We start from the raw sequence: 20,573 nt of genomic DNA, 5'->3' as shown, positions 1-20,573 counted from the left end.
CTGCAGTCTGACTCTGGCTTCACGAGGTTATTCCCTAATCCACAATAATAGAGACTTCCTTGCTGACAGGCTGGCTTCTGTATTTCCTCTGCACGCACCGCCCTCCTTACCCTGACTTCTCGGAACCTTGTTTTTGTCAGGTCAGAGCCTAGTCTCTGCACACGTGAACATGAACGTGCCATCTGTGTAGGCAGGCCTCTCATTTCCGACAGAGATAGCGGAGAACGTGTCCGTGACGGAGCCGTCGCCTACGCCGGGAGACACATGCCAGGACGGACAGGAGACACGGAGAGCGATGCCCGCAGAGAACCAAACACAAAACGGAACTCGGGCTCATCACCTGCAGGGGCGGCTTCTCCGTCTCCCACAAACACTGACCACAACCCCGGGGTCTCCCCACCACACTGCACTTTGCACGGCTGCCGTGAAACACTAAATTTAAATCCCTTCCCAGAGACACCTGCGATCCCACCGCCTGCCATCCTCCCTTCCACCAATGTGAACGTTTTACCAAAGAGCGATTCCTTATTCCAATTGATTTGATGGACGAAATGTTACTCTGTTTGATCTGATTCCATCAGTGACGACTCAAAACGGGTTTTCTCCTTAGACTCAGTATTGGCTAATTTTAGATACGGTCCTTTCTATACAGGAACCTGTATAGATGTTACTGAAGTTAAACTACTAAATCACTACGTTGCATTACCTAAGGTTTAATTTTGCTTTTCTTTCAAAATGCCTCTACCCACCAAATAGCTTCACCTATGGGTGAGAAAATTCATTAGCGAATTTCCTATTATCCAGGGATGCGTTTGCAAGACATTCGCCATTTCAATATTTGATCATTCCTCTACAAATTATATTACTCTCGTCGATGTTTTCCATTTTCATAGAAATTGCCACTTCCTGAACCTTCACTGCATTATCTCCCGGGAGGGTGTCCTCACCTCACACGCATCTGGTAGGTTTGAGACTCCTTCCCGTGCAACCAATAATCACTACGTAACTTTCCTGTCCAGAAAATTTGCCTTTCGTTCCTTAATGTTATAAACTTGTGCTTTGTTTCCCCATCGCTGTCTTAGCTTGACGCAAGAAATGAGCAACATGCCAAACGCTTGAACCGTAATATGCTTTCATCACAGCTTCCCCACACACACCAAATAAAAACTCTAATAACTTTATAAGGAAGATATTTTGTACAGAAGGACAAACTGGGCAGCATCTCTGATAAAACGGATGTGGGTTTCACGGCAAGGCATTTGTAGACTTGAGTGGTTTCCTACCTACCATACGCGTCTTTCTTTCAAGGGAGTGAGACTCTTTCCCTTCTCCCCACATGCACATTCTGCGTGATGTAACCACAACATACCTTGCTCATGTTCATTGGGCGATGTTCAAGGTCTTTCCCTCGAAATTTCATCCACCATTTAAGGTCTGAACCAAGATGAACCACGTCCATGAATACTCTGCGCACTGCTCTCTCTCTCTCTCTTTCTAAGACCCCAAAGCATTTATAGTATAGTTCCTTGTTGTCTCAATGCAAGTGTCAACTCAATGCCATCCCATGTTTCACTCGCTTCTTCAATACCTGTTTATTGATCATCTACTATGAGCCCAAAGGCTCAATCCAAGCACATAACAATAGGGAGAGAGAGATATTTGATGCCTGGCTCTTAGAGTTTAAAATCTTGAAGCAGAAACAGACATCAAGCAGAAACACACACAAGGTATTTATTTATTAAGATCATGAGTCCCACTTCAAGAAGAGGAACATCTATATAAGATAAGGACCGGTCTCATATAGATCTCAGCTTCTCTGGGTGAAATTCCCAGCAGTGTCTCGAAAGGAAAAAAAAAAAAGAGAGATAAAGGGAAAACTAAAGAAAAAGACAAGAACAAAACACCCTCTGGATGAATAATTTCTATTACTGTGTACAGATTCTTTGCAACAGCACCCACCTTTGTGTTCACAGAAGTCATAGTGCAGATTTGAGATACTCCAAACATTCTCTGATGCTTTGAGTCTCTGTATGTACAGACCTCTGACTGGGACAGGAGAGTATGTTGCACTTTTCTGCACACCAGATTAAATCATCTAACGCATTCTCAAAGTTGGGAGTTGCTCACTGGCCCATCTGAGCCCCCTTGACTGCCCCTTATCTGCAGCCCACAGTCAATACATCCATCTAATCCCTGGGTCTTGTTCCTCAGGATCTTATAAAATATCCCCACCACTCCTAGATCTTATTCAGTAGACAGATAGTCATTGTATGCCTTTCAAAACCCATGTTTTTTTCTCAACTTTCTGCTCTGTACCATGATGGAGAACACTTCCAGCAGATTTCCCATTTCCGTCCTGAGCATTCTCTCCCCAACCCACCCCACCCCTGAAGGTTGATTTACACCAGAAGATTATAGCAACAGCCTGTCATCACAGCATTGGTCAAATTTCACACAGTTTACCTGATTTATGTGACTTCGCCTCGGTAGACGGACCTCAGACATGATTTGATGGCTGCTCAAAAATCCATTCGAGAATCAAGCAACACAGAGTCAGAATCGTGAATACCTAAAATAAAGCAGAATGTAAATCATGACGAGAGAACACAAAACTGCTTGGTCTGGCCTCAAACCCTTTGGACCTTGGGCTGGTTGCTGAATATAAGCTTAAAGGTCTGCGTGTCTGCTATTTGTAGCTGTGAGCACCGGTATAGATCATCATGTTTTGACCTCTTTATTGAGGTAGACACCCAGGGAAGAAATAGAATGTCTGTGTCATTGTTAGAGAGTATTTCCCCATTGCTTGGTCTCTTATTATTCCATTGTGTTTTGCTTTTTGTGCTGTGGAATACTGTTGTTATTATTATTTTTTTTTTAATTCTGTGGCATTACTGCTGAAACCAATCCAATGGACACAACTGGAGAGTAGCAGAACATGCCACCCCAAAATACGCCACTTGAGTATACTGATGACTGTGAGCTCTAGCCCCTTGAAAACCAGCAGGTGGAGGGGCAGGCTTTCCCTGAACCTCCCTCATCTGCCTAAAGACACATCCTCCAGGAGGAACTCAGCTGTCATCAGCGCCTTCCCCAGGAGTGTCCTCAACCACAAAGATGGTCTCCTATAACAGGAGACATTAGATGTCGACTCCACACCCCCCCCCCAAATTCTGTCCCAAACTGTCTTACCTCCACCTGTCCTCCTGAGGGCCTAGTCATCTTTCCTAAAATCATTCACTCTCCCCGCCTACATGCCCCGTCTCTTCTGGTATTCAGATTCTGAATTGCTGGAGTGGTGGGGGGTGGGAGGGATGGGGTGGCTGTGTGATAGACATTGGGGAAGCTATGTGCTATGGTGAGTGCTCTGAATTGTGTAAGACTGATGAATCACAGACCTGTACCTCAGAAACAAATAATACATTTTATGTTAAAAAAAAAAGAAGAAGAAGATAGCAGGAGGGGAAGAATGAAGGGGGGGGAAATCAGAGGGGGAGATGAACCATGAGAGACGATGGACTCTGAAAAACAAACTGAGGGTTCTAGAGGGGTGGGGGTGGGGGGATGGGTTAGCCTGGTGATGGGTATTAAAGAGGGCACGTACTGAATGGAAAAAAGTTGGCAGGGCTAAAAGAGGCTCTAAACTTATCTTCATGATCTGATTTGTAATTGTGTGATTCTAACTATTTTGTGATGAATGTGCACAATCATATATTTAGTTTTCTTGATGTGTTAAAAAAAAGTAAGTTTATTTCAGGTAAAAGAGCATTTATCGAAGTACATTAAAGGCATAAAAATATAACTATCATAGAGTCAAACAATGGAATAGTAACAGACTTTAAAATAAACAAGAAATATGTACAAATATATGGATGAACTCTATAAATATAATATTAAATGATAAGCTTTTAATAAAATCTGGAAACATTTGGAAAAAAAAAAAGTAGAATTCAGTAATTCATCACTTACAACACCCAGGGCCGGCATAACAAGTGCTCTCCTTAATATGCATTACACATCTAACCCAACCTCCACCCACCTCCCTCCAGTAACCCTCATTTTGTTCTCTATCCTTAAGAGTCTCTTATGGTTTGGGACACCTGGGTGGCTCAGTCGGTTAAGCGTCTGCCTTTGGCTCAGGTCATGATCCCAGGGTCCCACATTGGGCTCCCTGCTCAGCGGGAAGCCTGCTTCTCTCTCTGCCTGCCACTCCCCCTGCTTGTGCTCTCTCTCTCTGACAAATACATAAATAAAATCTTAAAAAACAAAAATATTCTGAATTCTAAAGCCACTTCTTTGAGTTATCCATTTTTCCTGGGTATCCCCCATGTATACAGGATGTAGATGTGTTCATAAACGTCTGTCTGTTTTTCTCTTGTTAACCTGTCTTTTATTACTGGGTTCTCAGAAGAAAAGGGTTTCCTTCCACTACACAATCCTTTATGTAACTGTAGGTAATTACTTTTCCCTGAAACTCTTTTACACAGTTTCCTAGTGTTTATAGCATAATAACCTCAGCCCCAAAATGAAAATATAATTTATTTGCTGAGGATGGAACAGTATGGCCATTAATGACTTTCTTTTATATTGTCTTTGATACTTGATATGAATTGTCTTTGATACTTGAATTTAATATATACTTATGGTTAAATTGTTTGCACTTATTTTAATCATTAGACTCAAGGATTATCTTTATAGTTATCACCAAAAGCTTGGGAAAAGTTTCACTTGTGAATCTTGAAGCAGACAATTGTTTTCTCAACACTTTGGCTACTATACTTTCATTCCTAAAGCCTGTGCTTATTACAGAAAATAAGACCTAGTTTGTATATAACCTCAGGGTTTTTAAAAAAAATGTTATCTTAGTTCATAACAAAAGAATTAAACCTACATGCAATAAATATTTGGGAGCACCAACTATGTGTTGATAAACGTTCTAAGGGGAGGCACAGGGCAGTGAAAAGGAACAGGTAATGTCACTCTCGTGAAGCCTATTCATACAATAAAGCAAAATAACTTATGCTACATGGTGTCTCGTATGTTGGAGAATTTGAAAGAGATGGGATAGTCACAATGTCCCAGGAGATTCAGAGTGATTCCGAGTTGGCTGGTAGAGTTGATATTCTCGACAAGTGGTTGGGGAAGTTTCCCCAGCAGAGATGACACTTGGATTCTCCTCGTGATGACAGGGGCCAGGAAGATGCAGAGCCTGGGGAAGTGGGCTGGTCACTTAATAGGACAGAAGAAAGGACTAGTCAGAGGCTAGTGAGCAAAGAGGGGAGTAGGAAGAGAAGAGGCTCGAGAGGTGAGTAGGAAGCAGGGACACTTGGAGTCTTGGGGTCCTGGGAACGAGTTTGCGTGTTATCCTGGGCTTAATGGGAAGGCTTTGGAGGGTGTTCGGCTGGGATGTGTTTTTGCCAAAAATCATTCCATCTGCACTGTGAACATATAGCAGTGAGGGAAGCACGAGGAGAAGCAGCAAGAGACAGACCAGCACAGTGGTGTAGGAATGAGAGCTCAAGGCCATCTGGGCTACCATGGCAGTGGTGGCCAGACAGAACATAGATAGGGCCAGTGGTATCTCATAATAGATTGTATACAGGATGTGAGGCGAGGAAAAGAATCAGGAAGTCTGGTAGGCTTTTTGTGTGTTTAACATAGATGGGTAGATGGATAGATGATACACAGATAAATAGATGATAGGTAGATAGATGATAAATAAGTGATTAATAATGCAGTATAGATGATAGGTAATAAATAGTTGATGCGTAGATTGATGATGGATGGATGCATAGATAGGTAGATAGATGATAAATAAGTGATTAATAATTTGGTAGATAGGTAGATAGATGATAGGTAATACATAGTTGATGCATAGACTGATGATGGATGGATGCATAGACAGATAGGTAGGTAGGTAGATAGATAGATAGATAGATAGATAGATTAGATAGATAGATATGATGGATGGGTGGATGGATAGATAATAGATGGATGGATGGATAGATAGATAAATAGAATGGGTGGGTGGATGGATGGATGGATGAATAGATAGATAGATAGATAGATAGATAGATGATAGATAGGGTATTCGGTAAGCAATTTGTTTTTTCTTTCTGGTTATGTGAATAGAAAATTTCAATGGTTCTCTCCATTTACCAAAAAAGTGACTGGAGATAATTCTTGGTTTTAGTTATTTTGACTTGGTCCAGGTGAAGCTAGTTTCAGCGAAATAGCAAACTACCCCCTGAGAAACTCTATCATTGCTCAAAGAAATAAAAAGAAATACTTAGTTAAATTGAGAGTTCAGCCCAATGGGATACCCCTTTCCACCGTCAAATGGCAAAGTGTCAGCTAACACCTGAATGTGTGAATGTGGACTGAAACTCATGGCCTTAGAAAAGCAAGTCGCCCTAGAGAAGACTTTCATTCACACTGACCCGCCATCTAGAAAAGAAAGACTTGTCCCAACATTCCACTGAATGAAGGATAGCTCTCTTTCCTTCTTCCTTCCCTCCCTCCCCTCCTTCCTTCCTTTCTCCCCTGCTTCCTTCTTTTTCTCTGTCTCCTCCTTCTCCTTCTTTCTTTCTTTCTTTTTTAACTATAAATATCTTTGAATTCTTCCAGAACATAATTTTAGATTTTCAGGAGTTGACTGTGAGACACCATGCTCCTCGCACTATTTGACAGAGTGTGGTGTCTGGGGTTGGGTTCTGCAGGAAGCCGACTGAGAGGGTGATTAACAAGCACGAGGTTTATCAGGATCAACACCTGTGGAAAGAAAGGGACACAAGCAAGATTGCACGCAGGGAGAAGTTTAGACCACGGAATATAGGCTGCTTCTAGAAGCTGGAAAGGCAAGGACACAGGTTCTTCCTCGTGCCTCCAGAAAAAACACAGAGCTGCCAACACCATGCAGGGGATAGCTGCATCAGACTTCTGACCTCCGGAGCAGAAAGGTACCAAATTGATGTCACTTAACCTCTAAGAATGTGGTAATTAGCAGTGATAGGAAACTAACATATCTAGTAAAATGTTAATTTTAGTTAATGAATGGTAGCATCTGTGTAGCAGGGACATAGCTGTCCAAGGGAGAATTCCTTCAAGTTTTTGTATGTTTGAAAATTTTCATTGGGGGATATACTTGTTGGGAAAAAAATAAATTATTAAAAAACATAAGAAGAGAGTGGCTCACCATAGTACTAGTTTGGATTCCCTTCTGTGGGAAGAAAAGTGCCTGGATTCAGAATCAAAGAGGGGACTGTGGACACTGCGGACGGGACCAACAAGTGGGGGCTGCAGGCAGGTACTTGGACGTTCTCTGAAATATGTATTTAGAAGAAGGTCTCAGCTTACCCAGTTTTGCATACCCCACTCAGAAATATGAAACCTGAAAACTAATCAGCATCTCCCTCCAGAGTAAGGATTATCTATCTATTCCTGAGAAGGTTGTTCATTTATTCCCGAGCGGGTGGACTTGGCCATCCACAGTAGGCTTACAAGATGGTAACTCCCAAACAGCCAGTCCTGTTCAAGAGGATTTGTGGTGAATCCCATGTTCTCTATCTCAGCTGCATGTCTAGGATTGGCTGTAGGCTCATGTAGGGAGGCTTCTTCTGGCCTGTCCTTAATTTCTTTGATGCATAGATTGATGATAGATGGATGGATGGATGGATGGATGGATGGATAGATGATGGATGGATAGACAGATATGATGGATGGGTGGATGGATGGAGGGATGGACGGAGAGAGGGAGGGATGGAGAGAGTGAGGGAGGGATGGATGGATAGATGGATGGATGATGGATGGATGGATGGATGGACAGGTAGGTAGATAGATAGATAGATATGATGGATGGATGGATGGATAGATAGATGATGGATGGATAGATAGATGGAAGGATGGATGGATGGAGGGATGGATGGAGAGAGGGAGGGATGGAGGGAGTGAGGGAGATATGGATGGATGGATAGATGGATGGATAGAGGGACTGACAGGTAGGTAGAGAGATGATAGATAGCTGATAGATAGATAGATGGAGAAGAGCCACAGCTCCATTGTCCAGGCTGTCTGAGAACTATAATGCCATTTCTGGGAACCAGAGAGCCCCACTGGTTGTCAAGAGGACCACATCCATGAACCTAGAAACACGTATCTTCTTTAACTTGTTCATTAATGAACCCCTCTCATGTTCTAGGCACTCTTCTTGGTTTGTATTATTTAGTTACTGCTGTGTGACAAATCATCCCCAAATGTAGCAACCCAAACATCACACGTCTCACAGCTTCTGTGGGTCAACAGCCCAGGTGTGTCTTGGCTGGGTTCCTCGGGCTCAAAGTATCTGATGGGCTTGTAGCCCATCTGTTGGTCAGGGCTGTAGTCCCATCTATGGCTCGCTCATGTGGTTGAAGGTAAGCCCTGGTCTCTTGTTTCCTGGGCCCCTTGCTCTCTCTCCATAGGGTTTCCTCACAACATGGCGGCTGGCTCCCCCATGGCAGGTGCACACATAGTAGATAGTGTTATAGGAGAGGATCCTGCACTTAGGGAACCTTACCTGAATACTAATAATGGGGGGTCAGCCTGTCTGATCTTTCCTCTCACAGAAGACATTGTCTTTATTAATAAAGTCATGATGAGTAAGCAAACTGGCTACTTGTTTGGGAGGAGGACAATGTTGTTAGCAACAACCTAACCCAAGGCTGTTAGCGACACAAACATCCTTGAAAGATTTTCCAGAAGGAAGCCTGTCAGGACCTCTAATTCCAATACATGCAGAAATGCAAGAGACTCAAGAAGAATTCTTTCCGCACATCTTTTTAATATGATGTCTTGAATAAATAATAACAATTATTGAGAGGTATAATACAGCCTTATAAAATGTCAAAAACTGAGATATACTGACTCTCAGTCCCTGGAGGGAAAACGGGGTGATAAACTCCCCAACGGTGAGTCTCCTTCCTGGAAATCAGACCTTTGCTATTCACACCATCCTGTTTCATGGCTGCTTTTAGGCTTTCTAGTGCAATCCTAAAAGAAAAAACTGATCTTCAGACAACTCAGGAGCTTTCAACTGTGAGTCATCTTGACCATGTGAATTGTGAAGTTAATTGCTACCATAACCTCCCTGAAAAGAAGTGAAGTACAGTGATTCAACATCATTAGCAATCCCAAACCAAGGTCATACTCATTGCGAGAGAGCTGGCCTCTTGGACCATAAGAAGGCCCTGAATGGAAGACCATTATTTCATCAAACATGACACCTTTTATCCCATTAGAGATGCCTGAGGGGTAGAAATTGAAAATAGTTTTGTTTTAATTAGGTTCAGAATGTTTGTGTGTGTGTGTGTGTGTGTGTGTGTGTGTACACACATGTGTGTTTATGAGCGAGTGTTTCTCGGTAAGTCCCTTCATTTTGACTGATATTTTGGACTTAAATTATTACTTAAGGACAGTCAAATTGTGGATCAGGAAGAATAAAGAAAAGGAAAGATCAAAAGCTTCTTGGCCAATACGGTAGAATATCTTACTGTGCCTTTAATTTTTCTATTCAGTGAGTTTCCACAAATTATCTCCACATCCTTCCTTATGGTCACAGAATTGAGTAAAGAATTCACTGTAAGGACATCTTAGTGGCTCAGTGGGTTAAGTGTCTGCCTTCGGCTCAGGTCATGATCCCAGGGTCCTGGGATGGAGCCCCACATTGGGCTCCCTGCTCAGCAGGGAGTCTGCTTCTCCCTCTCCTGCTCCCCTGCTTGTGCATGCTCTCTGACAAATAAATAAATAAAATCTTTTTTTAAAAAAAAGAATGCACTGTAAAACAAGTTATATTTTGTAGTTTATACCTGTGTGAATCACTGGCACATCCAACTCTGTCTGGATTATAGACTCCTATGTGTGTTTTGGGTAATCTAAAACAGAATAAGTGGGAGGGATGGAGGGATGAGGGATGCAGGGAGAGAAGGAGAGCGAGAAAGACAGATTCTAAGGAAGGACAGGAAGCCACAGGACTTAGTCCTTCTTAACATGCACCTCATCTGAGTTTTCTGGAACACAGTACAGATCTTACAAGGGGTGAGATGTGGCCAGCAAAAAGGAAGTATTTATCCAGCTTGTTGGAACGATTCACCACGTAGCCCTGTTGGGTACATTGCAGATGGTATAATCTCTGGTGTCTTTGACAATTTGTGCTCTTTTGGTTTAGGAAATAATGTTCAACCTAAATAAAGAATTAACTATGGAGAAGGAAAAAATCATTAAATTTTAAAAAGAATGATGTTAAAACAAAGAACTCCATAACTTAAGAGATTTCCCCTAAAGGTGCTTTTATTTTATTTATTTTAATTTTTTAAAGATGTACTTATTTGACAGAGAGACAGAACGTGCACATGAGCGGGGGAGTGGTAGGCAGAGGGAGAGGGAGAAGCAGACTCCCCGCTGAGCAAAGAGTCTGATGCAGGACTTGATCCCAGGACGCTGGGATCATGACCTGAGCTGAAGGCAGATGCTCAACCCACTGAGCCACCCAGGTGCCCCCCCAAAGGTAATTTTATTGGCCACATTCATAACTGTGGTCATGGTAGCCCACTACATCGCACATGCTGGTGATGGTGCCAGATTATCAAAGGAAAGCACTGGACCACACGCAATTGAAAATTTGAATACCAATGATGCGTTTCAGGCTCCAGAGAGAGAACTGAAAGTATCAGCTCTTGCTCACTGCCGTAGCTGCACTCAAGGGGGCTGTGAGGCTCCCTGCCCCATGCTGTTCACACCCGTACATCATCCTGAACTGCCTTCTACCAGGATCGGTTTGTATGGCCAATAGGACTCTACTCTCTGTGCCATGCTGGAGCATGCCTCCCAAAGCGAGCTCGTGAAATACATTCTGGTTTCTCTCTCGCTCTCTGTCTTGGCTCCCTCCTTCTGCAGAAAGCCAGCGGCTGTCTTGTGCACAGTACAGAGCGGAGGTTCTTCCGACAGATCCAAAGGAGCGGGGACTCAGAGCTAACAGCCATGCGAGCGAGCCATCCTGCACGCACATCTTCCCTCCCCAGGCAAGCCTTCAAAGGACTGCAGTCCCAGCTGACACCACGAGGTGCCCTGAGCCACAGATACCCAGCTCAGCCACTGCAGGACTTCCGAGCCACGGAAGCTGTGAGAACATGAATGTGTGCTATTGTAAGATGAGACATTTGGTGTGTATTTGTTACACGGCATGAGACAGCTGACTAATACACACACCAGCACCATCTTCCACTGCGGGGGCAAAACGAAAATATGCAGACTATGGCTGAGATGACAAGTATTCAGTACAAAAACGTTGACATGGGTTGACACCGGTGTTCAGTGAAATTGGTGTCAATAACATCGATGACATTGATAGTAAATGACTATGATAAATCCCATTCACTGGCAACTCACCATCAGGTGCCATAATCTCATTCTTGCAGATATTATATTCAATATATTAAAATACAGAATCTTTTCAGATGATTGTCCCAAAGTATAAAAGAGGTTTATGTTTTCATTCTTACACTTCCATGTTCACGTTTCAGAAAAAAGATATAATTAATCAGATTTATGCTTGAAATAGACAAGCTTATTCTAAGATTCACAAGGCAGGGGGGAACTGCAAAAAAAAAAAAAAAAAAAAGCCAGTAAAATTCATGGAAAGAAACTCAGGTAATTAAGGGGGGAAATGATGCCCCACAGGTATTAAATCATATTTTAAGCAAGAGTAATTAAAATATAATTGACTCGTGAACAATATGAGTTTGAACTGTATGGGTCCCACTTGTTTTTTCAATAAAGACACTCAATAAATATTTGTATCCAATATGTAACATACGAGTATATTTGTATACAGTATTTGTATCCAATGTAATATATATTGAATACATCAATATATATACAACAAATAAATATTTACAGAACTATAAATATATTTTCTTTTCCTGATGATTTTCTTAATCACATTTTCTTTTCTCTGGCTTATTTTATTGCAAGAATACAGGTTATAATAACATAACACACAAACTATGTGTTGATCAACTGTTTATATATTATTGGTAAGGCATCTAGTGAACGGGGGCTTTTAGTAGTTTCATTTTCAGGAAGTCAAAGGTCATAGGTGGACTTTTGACTATGTGGGGGGTTGGCGCCCCTAACCCCCCATGTTGTTCAAAGGTGAACTGTAGTTTGGTTCTAGCTCACAGGATATGACAAAAGTACTTAGGAAATGATAGTTTATAGCAATAAAATTTGGATATAATTTAAATGTCTACAGATAGCATAATGGTTAAATGAATTATGATATACTTTCTCAATAAAATGCATGTAAGCATTTAAAAGGATGAATCATCTCAGTATAATTATGGATCGGTCTTCCAGTGATCCTTTATGTGTCTAAAATAAGATGTAAAAACAGGTGACCTAGAGAGGTTACACGTGATGAGCTGCTACCCTTTCCCTTGTTCCTACAAAAAGAGTCCTGAGCTTCACAATGACGCATCTTTCCTACGGCATTTGACTCTAAAATGACCAGAAGGACTTGGTGGAAGTGTCAGGTGATTATTTCACTGGTTGAATTAGACCAAACTCTTTCCAGAAGAATTCAAAATGAACGTGGCTAAACGTGCAAAATAAATAAATACAGTATCTTCAGACATAATGACCTCTAGATATTTGAAATGTGGTCTGAAGATTTTCATAAGGCCTTCATTTCTATGTATTCAAATATAATACTAAACCCCAAGATCAATGCATATTTGGCTATCAAACCAGTCAAGCTAACCAGGGCAAAACTCTCTTTTTTTAAAAAAAAAAAATACCTAGGGAAGAGAGAAATAGAAATATATATTGATTTTTTAAAAATGTTTCCCTATTCCTTCAAATCAAGGTTGTTAAGTATTTGGGTCTAAAACTATGATCCCCTAATTGTTTACAGAGCATCTATTAATATGGTTTTAGTCCTAACTTTTTTTTCTTCTAATTAGTTTCTCAAGAAAGACAAAATGGATATTTATAGCATTTAGAGAGTGCTACACAGAAGACTAAGGATATCTTGGCAGAAATCTGTGAAGTCCTGAACAGAGCTACTTAAAAAATTGCACCACCAATTAATTGGAATACAATAGGAAGAATTACATTTTACAAAATCGCAGATACAAAAACAGCCCTGGCATCTGAAATAGTCAGAGTTGATTAAATTTTCTTCTTTCAGATTTAACTGCAAATCTAGATTTAGAAATAGTCCTCCCTCCTCTGCCTTTCAAAGTATTAAATAATGAAGTTCAAACTCTTTTATTATTTCCCCAATGCTACCAAATCATGGTAAATCTGTATTGCTTATCTTTAATGGAAGAAACATCTCAATTCTCAGCGGAGCAAAAGTAAATGACAATAGCCACCATAGCAAATAATTCTTCATAGGAGTTGTTTTGCATAACAATTAGTTGTTAGGTTTACATGCTGGCTATCAGGTGTGAGGACAAATACACAATATTTGTTCTTCTAGCTGGCCCAAGCAAACTCTGAAAAAGTGACTTCTTTGCTACTGTTAAATGTTTCAGCTCTCAATAGGACGCCCCAGCCCACACCTTCCCAGCACTTAAACTTCATTTTCCAGTATTAGGTGAAGGATGCTCAGACAACATCACATTAATTTCAACGGACAGTAAATTTTATCTAATTCAGCAAGCAAGCCTCTGTTAATTAGGCCTCCCAGGACGAGTGATGGCAAGAGAGCCTCGGACTGTCACTGATCGATACGCACAACTCAAGCAGCTCTGGTGGTCAATTACTTGGGCTTCTGGGTAAGAAAGAGGGTCCTATTCCTGGGAGCAGCTTACACTCACCTACGATCACAAGGAGGGGGGAGAACACGCCCCCCAACCTCCACAAACGAGACTCCAAACTGCCTTCCAGTCTTGAGCCTGATGGATGGGGGAAGTCAAGCTGCTGACACAGCTTCAAAGATCTGCTGTTTGATCCCAGGGCGCAAGCTTTGTTTGATGAGGCCGCAGGGGAGTAAGGACGCGCAGCCTAATTTAATGTAATCCTGCTCTGCGGTTACTTAAAAAGGAAAGCGCATTAAAAGCCCACACAATAGTGTTTCCTTCCTGGCGCCCCTTCTCCCGCCAAGAGCCCCACGCCTGTGTCTTTGGGGGTAAACACCACCCAGGCCAAGGGTTTACATATTCACGCCTCCATGAGGTGGCAGACGCCTCAGACTTTTAGGATGAATAGAAGACCACAAATGGGTTCTTGAAGCAGACGGCGTGGACGTGTGTTTGTGTGTATTGCCTTCAATTACAATAGCGTCCTAGGTGATAATGGAAATGAGCCTGTGCTTTACGTGTTTCAGCTTACAAAGCACCTTGGCGTCTGTATTCTCACTCAAGTCCCCACAGGGATCATATGAGGAAGGCAAACTATGGAACCCATTTGACATGTGGGAAACTGAGGCTCAGGGAGCTTGAGTGGGGAGCCCCAGCCTCCTCCAACCACCATGAGGTCCAAGCTGAGATCACACCCTCTTGGCCCTAATGGGCTACACTATCTTCTTCCATAAAAGGAGCATGATAACACTGGCCGATGGTAGAAGGACTGTTAACCCATTTCACAGGTGGGGAAACTGAGTCACGGAGACTTACCAAAGACCGTGAAGGGGTGTGATGGGGGCAGTCTGGCCCCAGAGTCTATGCCCTTAGTCTTCACACCAGACTCAGTGACAGCCGCTCATAGATGAGGGACGACATCAGGAGGGTCTAGTCCGTGGCAAACGGGGGCACAAGAAGCGGGGAGAGCCCCAAGCTGATCTTGGAGCCATGAAACTGCATCAGAGGCTGGGTGAGACCTTTGCCTGTCATCCATCCGTCAAACGAAACCCATGCAATATTCTTGTCCGATTAAGAATCTACCTCTTAACCAAAAGTATGATGTGGCAACAAGTCGTCAATTAAGGGACATAGACTGGAAGAGACATTTACATCTTCTTACGGTGGGAATCTTTACAGAAAAGAAGTGGAGAATCCAGACTAACACAAAGCAATGATGGCATACAGTTTTCAGTTTTTAGGAGATAAAATATATCACTCCCACCAACCTCATCCCTTCCGAAACACGTGCTTTGTAAGTAAGCCATGTTAAGCAGAAGAGGAAGACGGGGTAGTGAGTGCAAAAGGAAAGTGTGGGCCCTTTTGAAAGACCGCCTTATGGGAATTCAACCTTATCTCAAATTTCTCTCTTATGCACATGATAATTCCTAAAATTTTGATAAGAGATTTACATATCTCCGAGCTTGATGCATTTCTTCCCTGGTGAAGGCAACAGTACAATCCTATTTTACACTGCTGAGAAATTTATAATGGTAGGAGATAAGAAAAATAGGCTGGAGCGTCTGAGACACAGAGATTAACAGTCTGCATTGATCAATTCGCCAGATAATTGCACAACCGTTCGTGTCACTTTCTACAGCAATGGCTTCAAGGTAAATAATATTGATGCTTTTTCTTTTGTGATATTTTAATTATATTCGAGAGAATTATATTCATGGGCCAACATATGGAAATTTAATCCTGGGGAATGCTTTCATTCCTTCAATATTAAAATTAATATTTTTTTCGTTGATGATTTTGATGTTATATGCAGAAGATGTAGCATAAAACCTTAGAAAATTGTTTGAGATGGTGTGATTGGAAAGGCTCCAGAATTAACGGCATCTAAGACGAAAGAGCATGGGGTGCCGTCAGCTAAATGGGTCCACCAACTCCCAAGGGTTTGGACTGGTTTTCCAGGACCCCTACGCCCTCCCTGTGCTTATTCTTCATGGCACGTATCATTGATAACATGCAATTTATCTTGCGCTTATTTTCTTTCACGTGTATCTCCCTTCCTAAACCCTCTTCCAGCCACTCCCTCATCCTCAAACGGGGGCCATTTTGAGAGTAAGCAAGACGAGATTTGGGGACAGATGTGAGGTTGGGATAGGAGGATGGTGGGAGAGAGAGGGCGTGAAGGTCAGCTCGTGGGTAGCACGTGCGTCCTGCGGCTATAGGTGCGTATTTACCAAGACAGGGAGAACATGCAGGAGGGTAAGTGTTGAGCAATGGACAGCAAGAAGGGAGAAGCCAAGAATTAAGTTTGTCACTTGTTAAGGCTAAAATTCCTCTGGGGAACCCAAACAGATGCATGAGTGAGGAGAATGCACGGTCTTGGATTTCTTGAGATGTCTGAACTGGAAATGTGACTTAGGACTTCTGTTAGCATGCAGCGGGCATGAAGGGCATAGCATAGCAACCAGGATACAGAGAGGCAACGCCAGGCTCGGGACGCCACTCATTACGGGACAGGGAGGTGATGGAGAACAGGAAGAGACGCTCACGAGGAGCCATCGGAAAGGGTGCCAATCACAAGTTTGCATGTTTTGTTTTTTTTTAAACAATCCAGATCATCTTTATATAGCTATGCTAAAGCGATGCTTCCACTCAAGGAACCCTTGATTGCTTTCTTAGGTCTTAGGTAAGTACAACACAATAGATCATCAAAGCAGGCGTCTCCATGAAATGGTGGATTGAAATATGTGTGAGTCAAAATTTAGTTTTTGGATCCTTCATGTCAGGGTTTGACTACTGCGTGTACAAGAGAGACTGCATCCCTGCTTCTCTGGGTTTTGACATGGGGACAACAGGAGCTTTGGCACCGTGCATTTTTAGTGTGCGTGCTGTTGGAAGAGAAGGTGTGGTGTGTGAGGACCGGATCGGGCTTGTTGTGGGAGAAGACAAGAAATGACATGTCTTTTCAGGAGGACAAAATCAGGTCTGCACCATCCTACAAAAAAGACCATCTTGCCGGCCCGAAGATCAAAGCCGTCTTCCCATGCTGGCTGTTGGCTGAACAGTGCTTGCCCTCACACCCACGTAGGAGGATGGATACTCAAAGCAATATTCCAACTGGCTGAAATGTCCCTTTGCCATACGCAGAGAGATGAAAATGTATGCATCTCTATTATAGACGCTGGGAAGCATTTGTTAACAAGGAGAGACAAGGAAAAGTGGCTAAATTTGACTATGGGAAAATATGTTCATGAAGGGAAATAGCCGTAAAACCATGGTAGCAGCTCCATTTAGGGAAAGGAAGTCTGAAAAAAAAAATGTCAAGACAAAAGAAAGACATCACCTAAATGAGGAACAGAGTCTAGCAGAGCAATGTTTTTAGAGTTAGAGAAATCTGGCTCCAACATATCCATCATTTACTGGCCGTATAACCATCTTTCTGGGTCCCAGCTCCCTCATGTAGAAAAGGAAACTGGTGAGTTCTACTTTAGCAAGTTTTATAAGCATCAAATAGGATAATATATATCAAACTACTTACTAGTGTGGCATGGCATGTGATTAATGTCTAGGACATTTTAGTCTTTCATCTGCAGGTATTTCAACTATTTACATTTTTACTCTCACGTCTTGAGAATAGTGGTGGATACAGCCATCCATTTACTATATAATATTTTTCACACCCTGGCCAAACTCTAGGCAGACTCTCTATTAGAAAACCTATAAAAATTTCATAAATACAAAATTAAAGCCTGCAGGAATGTAAATTTTATTCTGTGGTTATGATGTGTGCCTCCAGGAAATGACCCTTGATATGCATAAAGCTGTATCACATTTATGTTCTGGTTCTGATGCCTGGATAGTGGAGAGTGGAAATAAAGCCACCCTTTCTCTTTCATCGAAAATTGCAAAAATAAGGGAGATTTATAATAACCACAGTGGCTCTTAAGCAGGTTTATGCTCATTATTGTCAGTAGGCACAACAATGGTTCTGGCTACTCAAAATCAGTTAAGTCAGAGGCGTTAAAACGGTAAAACTCACCTAGGCTTGGAATAAATGTATGATTGAAGTAGTGCATTGAGTCTACCCATATGTTTGAAGTACCTTATAGTTTTCAATACTCAAGTCCAAGGACACAAAGATGGACAAGAAATACCCCCTATCCTTAGAGAGAAAATGGTTGGGTCACAGAGTCATAGCTAGAAACACATCATTGCAAAGCAGTGTGAAAAGAGCTAACCTTCCCAGAGGCGACAACATAAGAACACGTTCTTGTTGGTTGAGTGGACATCCACTCAGTTACTGGACACGTGGGTTTGGCGTTTGGGACATGAAGATGATGGAGCCTATGAGATCTGTACATGGTCTCAAAACCTGTGGCCAAGCCTGACCAAAATGCTGGCCCACTGCTCTTGCCCCGCTCATGAGCTCATGTTTTTTTTCAGTCCGCATCCAAGGCCTTTCATGCCTTCTAGCACCATTGTGAAGTGCCATGTTTCTTGGAGAAGGCAGGCTGCGGTGGGGGTCCCTCTCACATTACTTTCCTACCTGTATCCTGGAGTGCCTCAACATTATCTGCAACAAGTGCCTTCTTTATAAGAAATGTAATGCCTTCTTTCTCTTGACATAACACTCGTGTATGATATAAACTACCACAATCAGAATTTGAAAATAAAGCAATATAATGCCCTAGCCATGCTATAAAGGAGAAAAGCAAGGAAAATAGCTCCTACAAAATAATATGTATCCTAACGTATTAACAATTAGGCATGATTGTGCAAGCATACATAAGGAAGTAAAGATGCTGGTGCCTGCTTAGGATGCCTAATCTGAGTTTAGGAGGAGATCAGAAGACATTCCTACAGAAAATTCAAGAGTGAGAAGAGTAGAACCCAAAAGGCACTAATAACAATAGCATTAAGATAAGGACCACCAGACAAGATTTCTTGGATGGTGGTAAGAGGAAAAAAATCACAGAAATAATGGCAAATAAATTTAGGCAAATGTGCCAAGACAAATTACAGGCTGTCCCAGAGGAGAAATCAAGACAGGCTGGTATTTGCTCACACGAGCTTGGGTTGGCTTTATTTATAAGCATAGTATTGAATGTACTTTACAGAATATGGAATGAAACAAACTGTGGCAAACTATCACAGAAAACATAGTCCTCCGTGGAAACTCCTCTGTATGTGAAGATGATTCCAATATGGGGAGTGGAAGACAATTCCAATATGGTCAGTGAAATAGTTTTCCATAATGGTGCTCAAGCTTTGGCAAAATCCTACACAAAACCGAGTATACCTGGCCTTTGCACAATATGGGGGTTAGGGGCATCAACCCCCACCTTTGCTTGCACAGTCAAAAAGCCATGTATAACTTTTGACTCCCCCAAAACTTACCTAGTAATAGCCTACTGTTGACCAGAAGTCCCACCGATAACACAAACAGTTGAGTCAACATATTTGATATGTTCTATGTATGATGTACTGTATTCTTACAACAAAGTGAGTTAGAGAAAAGAAGATATGATTAAGAAAATCCTGAGGAAGAGAAAATGAATTTGTGGTATTGTACTGTATTTGGTGAAAAGAATGTGCATCTAAGTGGACTGACTGGCACAGTTCAAACCCATGTCGTTCAAGGGTCAGCTATATAATTTAATGATACATGATTCTTAGACTCAAGAAACTCATTGTTTTAACACTGTGAGGGAAAAGTACATGAGTTTACAGAGAAAATAGAATTCCATTGTAGGCACAGATAATTATGAGAAGTTTTTTTGTTTTTTTGTTTTTTTGTTTTTTTACCTAAAGGGGTATCTAGGAAGGCTTTTGAAAGCCATACAGGATATGGGGTCGTTCTTTGTTGTGGGGCTGCCTATGGGTTCCAGCATGTCATGCAGAGCGGACCCAACCTCCAATGCTTAAGGGCTGCCATTTGTTGCAACTGCTAAAAATGCCCCCCCAAATTTCCCACATGCTCCATAAGGGGGCAGCACCATCCCCATTCAGAATTATTAGAACTCCCAGAAGTCCCTGAGATTAGCTAATTATTAAGTGAGTAACCACTGACCTCTGAGTGGATGAAGGATGGGGGAGAATATGTAGAGGGATGGTAGGGAAAAGAGAGTGGAAAATTGTGAATACCAGCTAAGGCGCAGGATTTAGATATTGGGCCCAAGTCCATACAGTGACCGTCCCCCTGGTCTGTCTACAGACCCCAGGCCCTTCCGATGCTCCACACTGAGAATGGCTTACTGGACAATGTTCATCCTCTTGGTTCATTATACAACTGCTTTCTGGCAGGAGCCTACATGTAATTTAGGCCTTCTTGGGGAGGCCCAACCCACACTGGAAGGCATTGCTTTGTCCTGAAGCAGAACCCAGCAAATCCAACCACTCCTCTCTCTTTCTCACCAACAATCAAGTTTTGATTCTCACAAATGAAGGTTCAGCTTTGGGTATTGTTAAGAGAACCTTTGTGTGAGTGAAGTTCTTCTTTGTCTCAACATCTTCAATATTTGGGGAGGAGTGAGTGACCCATGGGAGCAGGGATGCATAGCTCTAGAACAGGTATGTTCTTTCATGGGAGCCATCCTCCATCCTCCATGCATGTCATTTTCATCTGTCAACACTTCCAGCTCATCCATGCAGGAAGGATGGCATGAATCAGAGGGTTCATCTACAATCAGTGGGTAAACATGGCGGATGAAAAAGCCAGGCATCCCTGACCGCCCTTACGGA

The 20,573-nt window shown here is 42.2% G+C and overlaps 1 protein-coding gene across 1 annotated transcript in view; it reads right to left on the bottom strand.

The window, feature by feature from the left end:
* Positions 1–2,463: 2,463 nt before the first annotated feature.
* Positions 2,464–20,573, bottom strand: part of PUDP (pseudouridine 5'-phosphatase) — a 274,593-nt gene continuing 256,483 nt past the window's right edge. The window contains exon 6 of the transcript XR_013444575.1: positions 2,464–2,569. The gene's annotated coding sequence lies outside the window, so the exon portion shown is untranslated. The remainder of the gene's footprint in view (positions 2,570–20,573) is intronic.

The sequence above is a fragment of the Halichoerus grypus genome, chromosome X (assembly GCF_964656455.1).
Source record: "Halichoerus grypus chromosome X, mHalGry1.hap1.1, whole genome shotgun sequence".
NCBI classification, from domain to species: Eukaryota; Metazoa; Chordata; class Mammalia; order Carnivora; family Phocidae; genus Halichoerus; species Halichoerus grypus.
Note: the sequence above shows the minus strand (reverse complement) of the source record. Positions and strands in the feature narration are given on the sequence as shown.